We start from the raw sequence: 15408 nt of genomic DNA on the forward strand, positions 1-15408 counted from the left end.
TAGTAACATTTTTGAACAGGCACTTTGTTCCCTTGTGTTTTGTAAGAAAAAAGCTAAAAAGGACCCACTGTTTCTTTAAACTTGTGGATCCTCAAAACCTTCCTAGGAAGGAGAAGGGGGAAGGGACCCTTTCAGGATTAATTAAACAGCGATGTCTTGCTGTAGACTTCAGGGCTTTACTGATAAACGCCAGCCCCTCACCCACGTCTGGTGGTGGCTGTTATTATTTAATCATGGCTATTAAAAGAAATCTGAGAAATCTCTCCTTTCTCCTCCTCCTGTCTTCCATTTATCTGTCCTCCCAACCTGTTTGTTTGTGTATGGTTAAGTTTTCTATGCCAGGGAGAAGCGGAGTGGAAATGTCAGGGGTCAGACTGCAGGCAGGCAGGGGAGCAGTCAGCCCAGCTTCAGCTGCAGTCTTTGACTTTCTGAGAAATCTGAGATGCGTTCCAGGGAAGATTAACTCTTTCCAGTACAGATGCCTTGCTGCTGAAGAAGACCTGAAGAATCCGAGCTGTAGCCGTCGCCCGAGTCGCGATGGCTACGTTCAGAACTTGGGTTTGGCCTGTGTCGTGTGTGTCCTCGTAGCATTGGTGCTGGGTGCTTTTGCTTTCATTTACCCTTGTACTTAAGACCAGAGGGCCTAAAATTTTATCTGTCTTGTCAGCTGTGCATCTGGAAGATGAGGCTGCATGGATCTAAACCTCTGAGAGGGAAAGAATGTAGAATAATTTGTTGTGATGATATTACGGATGCCTGTATTTCTCTGCTCGTTTTCTGATAAACAAAGCAGTCATCCACGAAACACACAGCGCTAGTGTTTGAAGACACTGTTTTAAGTAGAGGCATGACTCGGAGTTTACCACTGAAAAGATGTCTAAAGAACAGTCTAAACTGTTCTTGAAGCTCTGACTTAAGAATAAGTGGTTTCGATGTCGGGCCTATTCAGTTAGTATCTTGCTGATAAACATGCAAGATGCATGTAGTGCAGTGGTTTAAACGTGCAGAAGTCCTAGCCGATGGCCAAAGGGCGGCCTGTTGGAGTTCTGTGAGAGCTTGGCTGTATGGGTCACGTTGTACTACCCACATCTCATCCCGTGTGTGAGAATGAAATGCACGAGTCAGCTCTGGTGTGGAGGCTGGTTAGTTTGCCTGGTGGCTTCCCTGCAGCTGTATCACTGGAAGGAGCAGGGCTGCTCAAGAGCTAAGTGATGCCTGGTTTGCTGGAGCAACCTAAGTGTGAACAGTGCCCTACTTGAGACAGTTAAGGGTGATGAGTACAAGGTAGTCCTTAGCTGTTGCTTAGTAGCTTCTTCATATTTGCCTTTGTTTATGTAGGGATGTATTTATTTGTGACTTGCATATACTGGACTTACAGACCCTTCTACGAGGCACAGTGTGGGAGGGTTTGAAGTGACACAGATGCAGGGTGTCCTGACTGGTGAGTGTCAGAGTTACGTTTGGGAACGGAGCCCTTTCACAAAGCACAGGGGCGGGGGCCTTGGTCTAGCTGATTCATTACCGAGTTTATGAAGGTGTCCCTAAGCCTTGAACTTCTTGCACATATGGCCTGAGTGCGTGTATGGGAAGTTTATTTAGCTGGTCTCTAATTAGGCCACGCCCACAAAATTATTCTGTGCCACATAACTACTTTCTTTAGGGTGATGAATATGCCAAAGCAATGTTCTCTGTTTTAACTTCTGCCAATTAATTAATGGTATCATTTGTGTCCAAAAGAATGAGGCCATTTGCGCTAACATTCCTCTCTGAACGGCTCCCTGCCACGTCTAGAGCACGTCAGGACTGCTGAGATGTGTATGTTGTCTCCGTCACCGCTTGTGTCGTACCTCTGCAAGGCCTCAGCTCAGTGAGGAGTAGTGAAGTAATCTCTGCTTGCTCTAGGTATACTCACAGAGGAGCATTTTGTGCTCCTGTCACTTAATGCTGTTTACCTGCAGTATTTGCTTTAAAATTATCTTCCTCCACCACTCCCCTGTTAGCTTAGTTAATGAACAGTAGTGGGATGTGAGATCCCAGCTCAGCCTTTGTGAGAGATGTTGAAGTGAATTTCAGGGTTCATATATACAAATCTACACTTAAAACGGACAATGCCGCATCTTAGTGCCTTACTTGGTAAACGGTGTGCAAATAAATGTGTGTCATCTAGAAACTAGCTCCTGTTTTCATCTTTGTGCTGAATGTTTGTAAGCACCGCTAAGGTAAGATCGAGATCAATCCAAATCTAAGACCAGATTAATAGCAGTCTTAAATAGAGAGCTACAGTTGCATATGGGAGAGAAATGAACTATAATTTCTCACCTGCTGCTCCTGTATAGACTCCTCCTCACAGTGAGATTTGCAGAAACACATCCTGGTTTGACGTGTCAGCACTACTGTGTTTCAGCGCTCCTTGGTCCCGTCTCTTCTCCCAGGTACTGCTGTACATTCACCAAGTGGCAGTTGATACTTCTGGGCTTCTCGTCCCTGATTGCTGTAAAGCAGAGCCTACACAACTGCTAGCGTGAAGTGGCAAGTTAATTGTCTGTCATTACTTCATTTTCCAGTGGTACTGAAATTGTTGTGGGTCATAAATCATGAGAGTATATGGCTAGAAAGTGAACATGGGCCCATATTTTAGCTTTAGGTTTGAAGATGAGACTGTCCATACTGTGTTTTACTGGCCCATTTTGCTGATTTACTGGCCTTTGAAACTTCAGAGTTAATTTTTAGTTGAAGCAGTGAAAGTCTGTCTATCCATGACTTTCTTGCTTGAACAGCTGTTTGCTCCTGATTCGTTGCTATTCTGAGAATTTCATGAAGATTCTCCACAGTGATATGACAATTGGAAGAAAAAGATGAGCTTCTATTTTTCTTATCCTAACAATGACACTTACAGGCTTACCTAACAAAGCCAGCTGCTTGCTTGTTTGTTTGGTTTTTTAAGGTGAACTTCCCTAACCGCTATTCCTCCTTCACATGGTTGTATATTTCCTTCTGAGGGCTTTTTGTTTTTCCTTCAAATAGATTTAATTTAAAAACATTCTGTGCAAACAAAACCCCTAGTCCTCCATCAGATTTATGACCTCCAGCTGACTCATCACACCTTTCTTCTGCTGCTTTATGGGATGTTTCTGAATGGGCTGGATCCATTATTGGTAACAATGTTTCCATCTCTTTTTGCAGCCAAAATCAAATATTGGGTGTAGTAAAATTTGGGATATTTCTGTAGCAGAAAAGACATGGCAAAAACTGACCCAGAAAGTGCCTTTTGGGTCTGCAGCATCAGGTCTCAATTTGATTTGCAAACACCTAAATGTTTTCCAGCGCAGATTTTGACCCTTCTTTAGCAAACTTTGGCTTCTTGACAAGTCTGCTTTTTTTTTTTAAGTTACTTTTCTTAACTCTTTAGAAATTGTCCATGAGCTACCAGGAATTTGTAAATCATGTTTTGAAAACCATTAGTTTTGGAGAGTCACGTCCATGTGTTTTGTGTTCATTGGCGCAGGATGGACTGAGGAGTGTCTGATTCTAAAACACATCTCTGCAGATTCTTTGGGAGACACTTGGGCTTTTTTCCTAGGTCTCTGGTCTAGTTTTTTTCTTACTCTATTGAATGGTGAAATGGATTGAACTCCTTTTGATTTTAGGGAGACTGTTTGCTAAGGTCCTCTCATATAAGCCACTCCTTCCGAGAAAACAAATTACAGTTGGAGGTATACTAAAGAGAAATGGGGTGTGTTTCAATGTAATGCTATAAACAGATGAGATAAATTAGCTAAAGAACCTGGATGCTGTTTCATCTAGCTTACTGTAAGCCTTTTGTGAACTAAAGTTGTATTTTCACAAATATCCTTGAACTTGTGTGGTTTACCCCAGAGCATTAATGTACATTATCGCCATTTCTTGGTGCGCAAGAGCCTCAGATGTGTGAGGCCCCTGGGAGTGATTGACTTTGCCTGTGGCAGTTCTGTATTATGGTCTCTCGTAATTGTGAATTATAGATATGGCAGAGGCACCTACAGGAGCTGCAGGCAGAACTGGGGAGAAGATGGGAGCGACTGAAAGATGAACTTCTTTTGGTAGCTGGAAGACTGGAGATCCCCCTGCCCTGGTAGTCAAGCTGGATGTAGATCTGGCTTTGGGATGCGAGGACCCTGCTCCTCTGAATTCCTTGGGAAAGAGGTGGCTAAATTCCTAGAAGGTTTCAGCCCACTGTGTCAAAGCCTTCTCCTCACAAGAGACATAATATTCGAGATGAATTCATTCTTAACACTGGGCTAACAAGTGCTCATTTAATTTTCATCCTGAAACTAAGCTACTACAAACAAAGTTCTTTGAAGGGAATCTTTTCCTTTCATTCTGTTTTCATTTCATTTAAGGAAAATAGAGATTTCCATGTATAATATACAGGGCTTAAATATCCTACTTAGTGTTGTCATTTCTATTTTTTCCCAGCAATTATGTAGAAGCTGCTGCACAAATCTGATGAGAGAAAGCTGGAATTTACATGTTTCTTCCTCTGTTTCGCTCTGTGCATAATCACCGTCTATTCACTGCCTTTACAAACTCCATTAATACACCCACTTTTCTTGCCAGTGTGAGTGGGCATTTTAATGCTATTTTTGGAGGCTTATTCTGTGTATTGAAACCCACATTAGGCTGAAGGTAATATTAGTACTTTTGACCTGCGTGTCCTCAAAAAGAAATGAGCTGCAGCAAGGCTTACTAAAATGATACAACTGCTTATAGAATGAATTTGACCGTTAAAGTAAATATTGCTCTTTCAGTTACCATCCTCTGGCTAAGATTCAAGTTAGCAGTGATGGTGTAGCCAGCAGAGCAAAGCTCGGGCCAGCCTCAGAGCCATTTTTCATTATTTAACACGCATTAAAAAGTGACTTCATAATGGCAAAAACAGCTCATGAATCGATAAAAACTGTTCAGGCCGTAGCCCAGGACACCATCTTAAGAGGGCTTAAAGCTCCTCTGTGAGTGACAGCGAGCTCTGAGGAGCACTGGCCAGCGGTGGCCGGTTGGTGCATGCCTCCCGGAGAGGGCAGGTCTGTGAGGTAATCCAGCGCGCAGAAATTGCAGGCATTAGTCACCACTAATTGACTTAGTTCCTTGTTAAATGTCAAGGTGGCAACTTAATGCAGAATGTTTAAGTAGAGTTTCTTTCAGTTTTGGCCTGTCCTGAAATAATACTAGACAATGCCCAGGAACTGGTTTTCATTGAATGAACTCACATTTAACAATCCCATATGACTTCTGTGGAGTCAAAAAATTCCACTTTGAATTTTATGAAAAACCTTTGATTTGCTCATGCAGTCTGGATGTCAAGAGATGGATTTCACATGGTCTAGAGTTGTTCATAAAGCTGCCATGTGATAATCTGCATGCATATGAAACAAGTTTGAAACTATTGGGTACAAAAATCAGCATTTCCTTACTCATCATGGGTGCGTGGGTTGTTATCCTTGGTGAAAATAGGCTCAAAGCATTTCGTTAGTGCAAGTGAGTGAAGTACGCCAACAGTAGAGAAAACATGAGATCAGTCAGCCAATATTCACTCCTACCGTGGAGTTCTCCTTTTCACGTTACGTGCTGAATGCAGAGACAGAGAGATGGCCGAAGAAACTGCAGTCCTTTGCAAAGAAGATTAGGAGAAGCTGTTTGTAACCTTTTTTCCTAATTCTAGGTCAGAATGCAAATTTGATGGAGCTGAGGATGAGGGAGGGGGGTTAAGCAATGAACTCCTTTCCCAGATGAGCAGAAGTGCTAGGCTCGACTGCCTTTTCTGAGACCTGCCACTGAGACACGGGTACGGATTTCTGTTTTGTTGTCGATCCTGTGCTCTCTTTGTTCCAGCTGTGGGCTGTGTCCCCGGGGGTCACTGGACAACAAGGAAGACAGAACTCTATGTGAAAGACTGCTTGCCAAAACTGGTTGAGAATGCACCAGTACCTATGGGGTACTTACCTGGATGAGCTGTACAGCTCATAAATGTCTGTCTCTTTTGAATAGCAGTCTTTCTTGATTGGCAAGTATTTTACTGGTTTAGAGAACAGAATCTGTTTTCTTACAAACAGTGTTTGCGAAGTGTGTTATGCATACTTCCTCAAATCCAGTCATGGAGAAAGTCTCCGATGGCCTGGTGAATTGGCGGGGAAGGGAGAAGGACAGGGTGACTTTCAGTTTTGTCGTGAGTTGGGGCCCTGCAAAATAACTCAAAGCTCCCAGTGGATTTACTGGCTTCCGACTGGTCTCGTATAAATGCCAGGAGAGTTGAATCAGCTGTAATGGGTCATGTAATTCCTAGCCTGCCGTTTGTTTTCTTTTGGAACTGTCCAAAAATGATTTGAATGTTGATGGCAGTTAGTTTGGTTTGTTGTTTTAAGCAAGTTTTCCGCACGTGGGTATGGAAGCAGATTCTCAGCATGCCCAGGACTTGCGTGAGGACAGTGCTGGGAGCGCAGGCTGCGTCTTCAGAAACTGTGCGGTTGGAGCGGTTTGGATCGCAGGTGAAGGTCTGGCTGTCGGGAGTTCGGCTTTCACCGGCTGTTGCGCATTAGCCATGATTTGTCTGCTCGGGGGAAGGCAGCACTGGGCTAGCGGAAAGCAGTACCCCAGCACTGTAATTTGTGATGGGGTCTGGTTTGCAAGAAGTCTTTTATTATGTGAGAACTAAAGTCCCCTAAATCAACCTCTCTAAGGGGGGCAGACAGAACTTCACTGTGTGGTTTGCGTATTTTGCAGTAAACCAGTTAATGTGTTAAACCGAAAAGAGGAACTGGAAGTAGCCAAAAGAGGGAAGGATATCAGTTAAAAACAGTCCGTTGCCCCCTTTTCCCTTACTCCTTCCCATGTCCATCTAACAGGGAAAAGAAGCTGGTTTTACTCCAAGGTACATAGTGATTTTCCTACAGAACTGCAGGTTTCTCCAGTCTGACACAGGGCTTATGCTTCTTCTCAGTCATATAGTTGGAAAGAAGTAATTCGATAATAGCTTCCAGAGAAATAAAGAGGTGTAGACAGTTTCATGCTTTCCTGTAAAACCATGGACTGCATGTTCCTCTTCCACTGGCAAGTGGGAAGCAAAATGGGGAATTCTGTGTTTTCCCCCTTTCTCTTACCCACCTCCTACCTTGATGGAAAGAACACATTTTTAAAAAACTGCAGTATCTTTTTCCTCATCCATACATCCTTCATTCTGCATCTTCAAGGTCATGCTGCGTGTAAGCTTATTGCTGCCTTTTCCACTGTTTGGGTTAGTAATTTTTCTACTTAATGGTATTTTCACCAGTTACTTCAGACACTGTCATGTCGCTAGCAATCTGAGTTCGTGTTCAAGCAATATCCACCCCAAGGTCTGCGTTGGAGCCTTAGAGTAGGACACCGTGTTCTGACCGCAAGCCTCCAGCCCTCAGTGAGAGGATCAGCAACGTCCCTTAATGCTGCCGCGGATTTGGGGTGCCTCGCTGTTGTGGTACACTCGCCCTTCCATTGCTCCCGGTGAAAATATGAGCATGAAAGGAGGTCAAGGGAGGAAAAAAGAAAAATATATATTCACAGCAAGCATTCTGTGCCTCCTGTTATCTAAATTCTGTGCAAGCAGTGAGTGCTGATAGAGGCCCATGCCAGCTCTGAGACCACTTAAAGCAAAATAAACATCTTTGCAACATGGTCTGATGCATGCTCCGTTTAGACTTGCAGGCACCTCCGGTTAATCATGCTTTCTGTGGGGGAAGAGGCTTTGAGGATCAGAGGACGCTGCCAGACCTGAGGGGCTGATGGAGGGGTGGGCACCGACTCAGCACTAAGGCTAAGTGGGCTGTGCTCCCAGCCTGAGTGAGCAGTGGCAACCTTGCCTTTCCTTTCCTTTTAGGTGAGTGATGTCTTGTCTATATGCAGCAAAGTCAAATGCTTTAATGAGCAAAGCTCTTGGTACTGGTTCGCAGGATATATTGGTGGTGTGGGACAGCGCTCAGTGTTGTGCACGCGTTTTCCACTAAAGAGCCTTCCGTCCTTTGTGAGAAAAGGCTTTTATCGTGTAGCTCGGCTGGTTATAAAAATTCTGAGCCTAGATCTCTGCAATAAATCTGTGGGCTGACCAAGCCGAATGACTTCTTGAAATGTTAATGAATGAGATGTGACCAACACTCTGGAGTTGAGACATCTAGGCACACAACTCCTGGCCAGCAGAGAGGGGACTCTCCTGTTCCCCACTGAAATTGTGCTCATCATTATGAGTCACAGACTTCATCTGTTCGTCTTAATAACTACATAAAATTTTGTCTTTTTGTTTAATTTTCTTCATATTGAGGAGGGTAACATCTTTACACATTTTACGGGCTTTAAAAATCACACAAGTTACACAAAATAAATGGAGGAATAAAATCAGGGCAAGAAGAAGATTTCAGTAATGGAGCAGATTAAGCTTTTCGTTAGGCACCAGCAGAGTGCTTGGGACTGTGCAGGATCCAGAGCCAAAGACAGTCGTCAGAAGAGACAGACGATCGAGTCCAAAGCAGGGGTACAGGATGCCAGAGGGGAAGAAAGCTGGAAGTGGTGCAAGTTTTATAGAGTAAAGATGTGGCAGGTGACTTATTTCTTTGTATTCATAAATGAATGCAGTGTGTGCTTACTTACACTCCAAGCTCAAGAAAACAACTTTATCCAAGGTTTTATCAGTGCTACAGTGGTGAGGGAGGAGATGGTTCATTTGTTTATAAACACAAATGCACTAGTTGTGTTTAGAAAATAGCATTTTTAGGAGTAAATTAATCTGTAGCGACTAGGTCCAGTGTGCAGAGAAACATGAAATGTTTTCAGACCTTATTTTTCTTGAAAACTGAAAAAGATGATTCTGTAGTGTGTACAAATGCAGAGCTATGTGCCTGAACCAATATGTCAAACTGTCATGTGGGAGATTTGGTGAAAAACATCTTGTCCTAAGGGAATAATTTTAAACACTATATGTAGGTTTGCTGCCTCATAAGAGATCATTACTCAAATCTATTCCCTCTTATGGTAGCTTGGCCTCTACTTAACGGGCTCAGAGTGAGCAGAAGCCTATTAATGCATCCTTTAAGAGTGGTTATCGGATGGTAGAGGGGAAACTGATCTCTGATCAGGGAATATAGTGTTTTTGGCCAAATCATCTGATTCCGTTTTAACAAGATCAGCAGCGATCCAGGAGCTTTACGCTCGGCTGGTCATTGAGGGCGGGCGGCGGCGCAGGGGGCCCACGCTGCGCGGGGCGGACGGGACTCGGGCAGCGCCGAGCCGCAGCCGAGGCTTTGTCAGAGCCTGTGAAGAAGTGTAAGGGACAAGCCCCGAGGCAACTAGCCGTTCCAGGGATCCTCACCTCCTGTTTGTCACTTTAATCTCGCAGTAATGCTGAAACGTAGAGTGGAACCCATTCCGAACCAGACCTGCACCAGACTGTAATTGCGCGCTCTCGCTCCCTGCCTGTCAGTGTCTCTTGTTTCTTTGTTGTTGCTGTTTTTGGCAAAAATTAGAGAAATGACAGGAGCAGCACCTGAAGAGTAGTGTAAACTCCTGTTGACTCCGTGTAGCATCTCCTGTTGCCTTGGCTACGCGCTGTAGCTTCCCCAATTAATCTCATCTCTTGTGAGATGATGCATGTAATACATTATAGCATAGCAGGTGAGCTTGATTTTAGTGGGATTAGTTTATCTAAAAATCAGGACGCATCTTGGTTTGTGTAATGTTTGTTGGGGTCATCACAATTAGGAGAACATGTTTCTCTTTTAAAAGTATATATGAAGATGTTACATGAGGGGAAGGGCTTTTTAGAGCAGCTTACTGTGGACTAAGTAAAAAGATAGAAGAAAGCTTGAATGAAAGTATGCGTAGTTGGTGTCTTCAGGAATAAGGAGAGTGGCAGGATCTAATCTCACTAAAGAGAAATGTATTTTTCTTGGCTGACGTGAGGAATCAGTCTGAAGTGTCGGTACTGAGTTTATTGGTTGAGAAGAATTGTGTGTCTTCTGCCTGTATCTTACCTTTGGACCCGTCACGCTAACGCATGCGAAAGCAGCACGTTTCCTTGCCTCCGCTTGGGTTCTGCCGTGTGTTCGTTACCCTGCCTTCGTTAATGCTGTGTAAACAAACAAACAGCAGCCTTTTATCTGCTGAATGCATGCATGCCTTTGCAAAATGGAGCAGAACGAAAGAGTGGCTTCCTAAATGTGTAAGGCCGGAGCAGGAGGATACGGGGGCATGGGAGAAAGGCTGGGGGAGAGAGTCTCCTCTGTGCTCGGTTTTTCTCTTTGTTTGTTTATTTTGGGCGGCTTAAAGACTGAAATGTGTTCGTGTGGGTAAGCCTGTTCAAAAGCTTGATGTATGGCTTTTGCCCAAGGGCAAACTTTAATACTAAAGAAATACTTTTTTAGTCTTCTGGGAACGTGAAAATGGGTGTGCATGCATGCTCCTCGGTAAAGGAGAGAAGCATAGTATTTTCGTCCTAACTGGTTGATATAATTCTTATACTTTCTTTTGTGTGTTATTGTTACTGATGAATGATACAAAAATATTCAGAGAATACTTTGAAATATTTACCTAAAGTACACAGTTTGAAGAGCAGTAAACAAATTTGCTAGAATATTGGCTGAACACAAGCACATAAAGGGTGTGAAAATGGTCAAACTTAATTCACTTTAATGTTCAAATGAACATTTGTAAATATTTTTTGCCATAGTCACCCAACTCTTCCAGATGTTGTGGCTGGCTTTTGGAAATGCCTGTGCACAAGCTGAGCTAATAATATTAATCAGCCCTCATGTTAACTTCCAGGGCATTCAGTGATTATTGCAGGAATTTTCTCTGCTGAGAGCAATTTTGCACAGTTGGCTGGGATACATAGTTGTGGGTTTTTTCTTGTTTTTATCTTCCTCTGAAATACCAAGTATGAGCTGTTGCTATGCACGGAATAATGGGTAGGGTAGGATATTATAATCAAGATAAAAAGAAGAAATTGTTTCCAGTGCTGGAAATTTAAACTTGATATTTGCAGTCACTGGCTTTTGGAGCTATCCTGACTTTTCTCCGTTGCTCTGTGTGAGAAGGTGCTGCCGCCACGCGAGCAGGGCCGGAGCGGGTGCGTCGGAGGAGCCGCGCTGCGCTCGCGGGAGCTGCACTGGTTTGGCTCTGAAGACAACTGTGCTCCCTCGACTGAAAGGACTGCCCACCAACCAAGCATGCAGGAAAATGCTCTATAAAAGAATAAATGTGATCAGAGGAGTCCAAGTAAGGAAGCGATGGGAAAAATAGGTAATGCATGAAGGTGGGCTTTACTAACCCCAGTGCTGATTTGTGTAAAGGGGACAGTGGAGGCTGCCACGGCAAGGCCTTGCGCTGATCGCAGCTTTTTGTTGGAGAATACTGTGATGGCTGAGCCATTTCCAGACTCCTTTTGGTCTTTGGTCAGTTTATTGCTTTGAGTTTCATGCCTCCCCTCTGGACATGCTGTGCTTACGTAAGAAGTTTTAGCTTTTATCTCTACTTCGGCGTTGGCCAGCAAAAGTTATCCGTTTTCAAGTGGCACATCCTGCGAACTGAATAGTGTCACTAGCTTCTCTCCCAGGTTCTGTTCTCGACATCCTTCAGTTGGGAGAGGAAGTCTCCACCCAGACCAGCTCTAGATCTTTGGTGGGGAAAGTGGCTCTTGCGAGAAGGGTATTGCTTTTGCTAATAACACTTACAGCTTTCTTGCAGTAGTTGCTAATAGAGGCAGCTTTGCAATTTAGACATAATTTGTTTGAAAATTCCTTGCCTTCAGAAAAAAATACGCGTACTTCATGACTGACGATGATTTATCTGAAACTTGGCAACTGCAAGGCAATGAAGTGATGACACCATCTTGCTTTATCTGACTAATTTTAACCTGAGTCCCATCAGTCTCTGCTAGCAATACCCTCAGGAGTGAGTGTGTATTGCGTAAAGCAGGTGCTGTGGCATTGCTAGCTTGAATGAGGCAGTGAAATACTGAGGAAGGCTGGTAAAACAGGTCTGCTGAGAGAATGTTACTTTTTTGGAAAAGCATCAGGCAGAGGTTCTCACCTTTATGATTCTTACCAGGTGGAACAGAGCAACTTTCATTTTTAAGTATGAAGGGTTCCATCGGAAGCGCTTTGTCAAGACAGAAATGACTGAAAAAAATAAATTGCACTGAATATTTCCCTCCAAATTGCCTTTGAAACAACTGCTGCCAATGCAAGCCATAGTGCAAGCTGTCATCCTCTTCCCTTTCATTCCTGGGTTGGCATGCATCACGTTCTGTGCTCTTAACAACAGGGCGAGACAACTCGAGCTCCTGCACGGTGCTGTTGAGTTAGGTATTAATGTGGACAGTGATGGTCAGTGTTACTTCACAAATTTAGGCTCAGGTCCTGCTCACCTCATTTACCTGGGTTTTCCTCTGGGGCCAACAAATCCTGTTAATCACCATGGGATATATTTCGCCTTGTTTCCTTTGTTTATCCCCAGCAAATGCATTAAAACTAATTCACTGGTTTACCAGTGAAGAAGCCTAATTTTTTGTTCTTTAGATGCTGGTGGCGTGCAAACATCCTCCGTCAGTTATTGTCTGAGGACCTGATCCTTTCTGGGTGTTGTTGGCATCGGAACGACCGATGCAGACGTTGCTGCCCGTGCCAGCAAAGCACCGTTCAAGGGTTTCAGGTTCGTGCAGTCAGAGGCTCCAGATCTGATCCAAGCAGAGGGCTCGGAGACACGCAGCCGTTGCTGGATCTTGGTCTGGGAATGTCCTTTCTCTGCCACATCTGTGCTCAAACGTCCCTGTGCTCTCAGCTCAAACGCTGGTCTCGACATCCTACAGTGAACGCTCCTTGCCTAAACGCCGCAGATATCCTTGGCCTCTTGTGACGGCAGTTCATGAGCAGGACTCTTTCCTCTTTTTCTGCGACAGAGGAAGAATGCTGCTGTCACAAAGACTAATCTCAAGACGCTGGCTTTTCCTGTACTGGGACCAGCATGTCCTGTACTCTAAGGGAGATCTAAGGAAAAAAAAATAGGTACTATGTGCATCGTAACGGACATGGACAAATACAAATGAGAAAAACAATTTTCTTTTTCAATTCTATGTAATCTCATTTGGATTTTTACGTATTTTATAAATATAAACTCGTGCAGGTATATTTACAATCAACATTCATTTAAAAGACATGTATTTAGGGAGTCCTCCTCTGCCCTGTGATTCTCCTGACGTGGTGGCATTGTAATCTCGGCTCTGGATGCACTGGTCTCTGCTACCAGCGCTGTTAGTGATGTCCGTGGAGCCGCGCTGGAGCCCCTGCCCTGCGCCGGGAACGGCCGCGGAGCTGCGCCTGCTGCGGCACCCGCGGAGCGCTGCGAGCCGACCGGCTCCGCGGCAGGCGCGTCGGGGATGTGCTACGGCCGGGGCTGAAAGGCACCGCCAGGGAGGCGAAAACACTTGATATTCTTCAGAGAGGCAGCAGCAGACTGTGCGGGGAAGGGGGGAGGTCTGGGGTGTGATGAGGCTGAGCGGGTAACAGGAAAAAAGAATAGAAGTTACCAGTGTTGACCAAAGAAGGGATGTGCTAATGCAGTCTGCTGAAATCGTGCGTTCGGTGACGCGGAGAATTCTGCCCTGAGCTTCAGCTCTGCTGTTTATTTATCAAAACTGGTTGATAAAATACTAGTCAACTACGGGACACTGTAATCCAGTTTGGATTTAAAAAAAGTGAACATCTTTGATCAACTGGTATTTTGATTCTTTATTACAGTGGTAAGTGATGATACCCTACAGAAATTCAAAAAAAAAAAGAAAAGAAAAGCCCACCAGTGTGCTACGCTAAGGCTTGTGCCATAGCTTTGTGCCGATTTTGCACGTTGTTGCACGAACAGGGCGGGTTGCTGAGCAGGTGGGGTCACTGCTCCGGAGCAGGGCTCCTTCTCGCGTCCTCTGTGTCCCCAGGTTTCTCTACATGGTGTTATGATACTGTTCTGAATAAGAGCGTATCTGGCATCCTATATCCCAGCATTTAAAGCATTTTCCAGTTTAAATCAGGGAGTTTCAGACTAGTTTAAGGTATTTTAAAGGCTAACATAAATTTGGTGTCACTATGATTTTGCAACAGTGCTATTCAGTTCCTGTCGGATATCTGATTTTGTAGTTGGTTAAGTGAAGCAAATCTAACTTGTTCCATGAAGTGTAATAAACCCGCACTACTTAAGTTTCTAGAACATTAGAAATACAATGTGAAGAAAAGTCTTAACAAGGTTGAACATTCACACCCATTTTTTGGCATATTTGGCATGCTGTAGAACCAGCCTTACCCATGCAAAATGGAAATTTTCTGTGCTTTCCAGAGAGAAATTATGGAGCCCTGCATTTGCTAACGCCGCAGTCGAGTCTGTGCTCAACTTTGCCTGGGTGAATATGTATGAAATGGTGAATGAGGGAAAATGCAAACTGCTTGTCTAGATTTTGGGTTTTTTTGTCTTGACTTACACTGCTGCGCTGTTTACTTGCAGCTTTTAATCCTGCTGAAAGCCCTCCTTCCTGAGGCTGGAGGGAGTTGTCTGCATCGGCTTGGACATCCTCGCTGGCAGAATGAGGAGTGTCCTGGGGGACCGCGTTATCTTTGAGAGCGTTTTCTTCTGTTGTCAGGCTGCGTTGGCTCGTCCTGGAAGGAGGGCGGCCGGGGAGCCGCCTGCTCTGCCGCGGGCTGGGCCGGCAGAGGCGACGGCGGGCGTGAGCGTCTGCTTTTCCATTGCAGAAAGTCTTTGAGAGGGCCCCTGTGGAAAGGTTGTTAAGGAAGTGTAAGGCTGTACACGGTGAGAGCTGAGGTTTGATTTTTTGTGTGAATTGACTCGGAACAACGGAGTAGGACTAAGTAACTGAGGTCAGCGAGCGTGGCGAAGGAAGGGTGTCCCTGGCCTGCAGAGGATGGGGGAGAGGGCAAGCGTGCTGCGGCACAACTGAAGGATGGCAAAAATCTATTTGGGATGGAGAAGTGCACATAAAAGAGAATATTTTGGGGGATTTTTTGGCACAGGGAAAAATTAACCTGTAAAACTCACCACCATGAGATACTGAATAAAAAAGCTAAAGCTTTAATTAGAATTCCTTAGGCAGTTTATCTCAGCCGGGCGGACCCTGCAGTGTATCAGATAGGGAGCAGGCAAGCGACGGCAGTCGCGGAGGTCGATCGACGGGTCGCGAAGGAGCCGGAGCGGTGGTGCACGGCCAGGAACGGCTCCTGGCAGGCGCCGGGGCTGCTCCGTGCCGGCACGGCCGGGCCTCGCCGGACCCCTCCATCGGAGCGGCTCGGCTGGCGCCCGCGTGTGCCGCATGCCGGCGCATCCGCCCAGGCCCGGCCGGAGCCCCGGGGCCACGGC

General features: G+C 45.0%; 1 protein-coding gene across 1 annotated transcript in view; it reads left to right on the forward strand.

The window, feature by feature from the left end:
• Positions 1-15408, forward strand: part of MN1 (MN1 proto-oncogene, transcriptional regulator) — a 42830-nt gene that overhangs the window by 21484 nt on the left and 5938 nt on the right. The gene's annotated exons all lie outside the window — the stretch shown is intronic.

Source organism: Dromaius novaehollandiae, chromosome 17, assembly GCF_036370855.1.
Source record: "Dromaius novaehollandiae isolate bDroNov1 chromosome 17, bDroNov1.hap1, whole genome shotgun sequence".
Taxonomy (NCBI): domain Eukaryota; kingdom Metazoa; phylum Chordata; class Aves; order Casuariiformes; family Dromaiidae; genus Dromaius; species Dromaius novaehollandiae.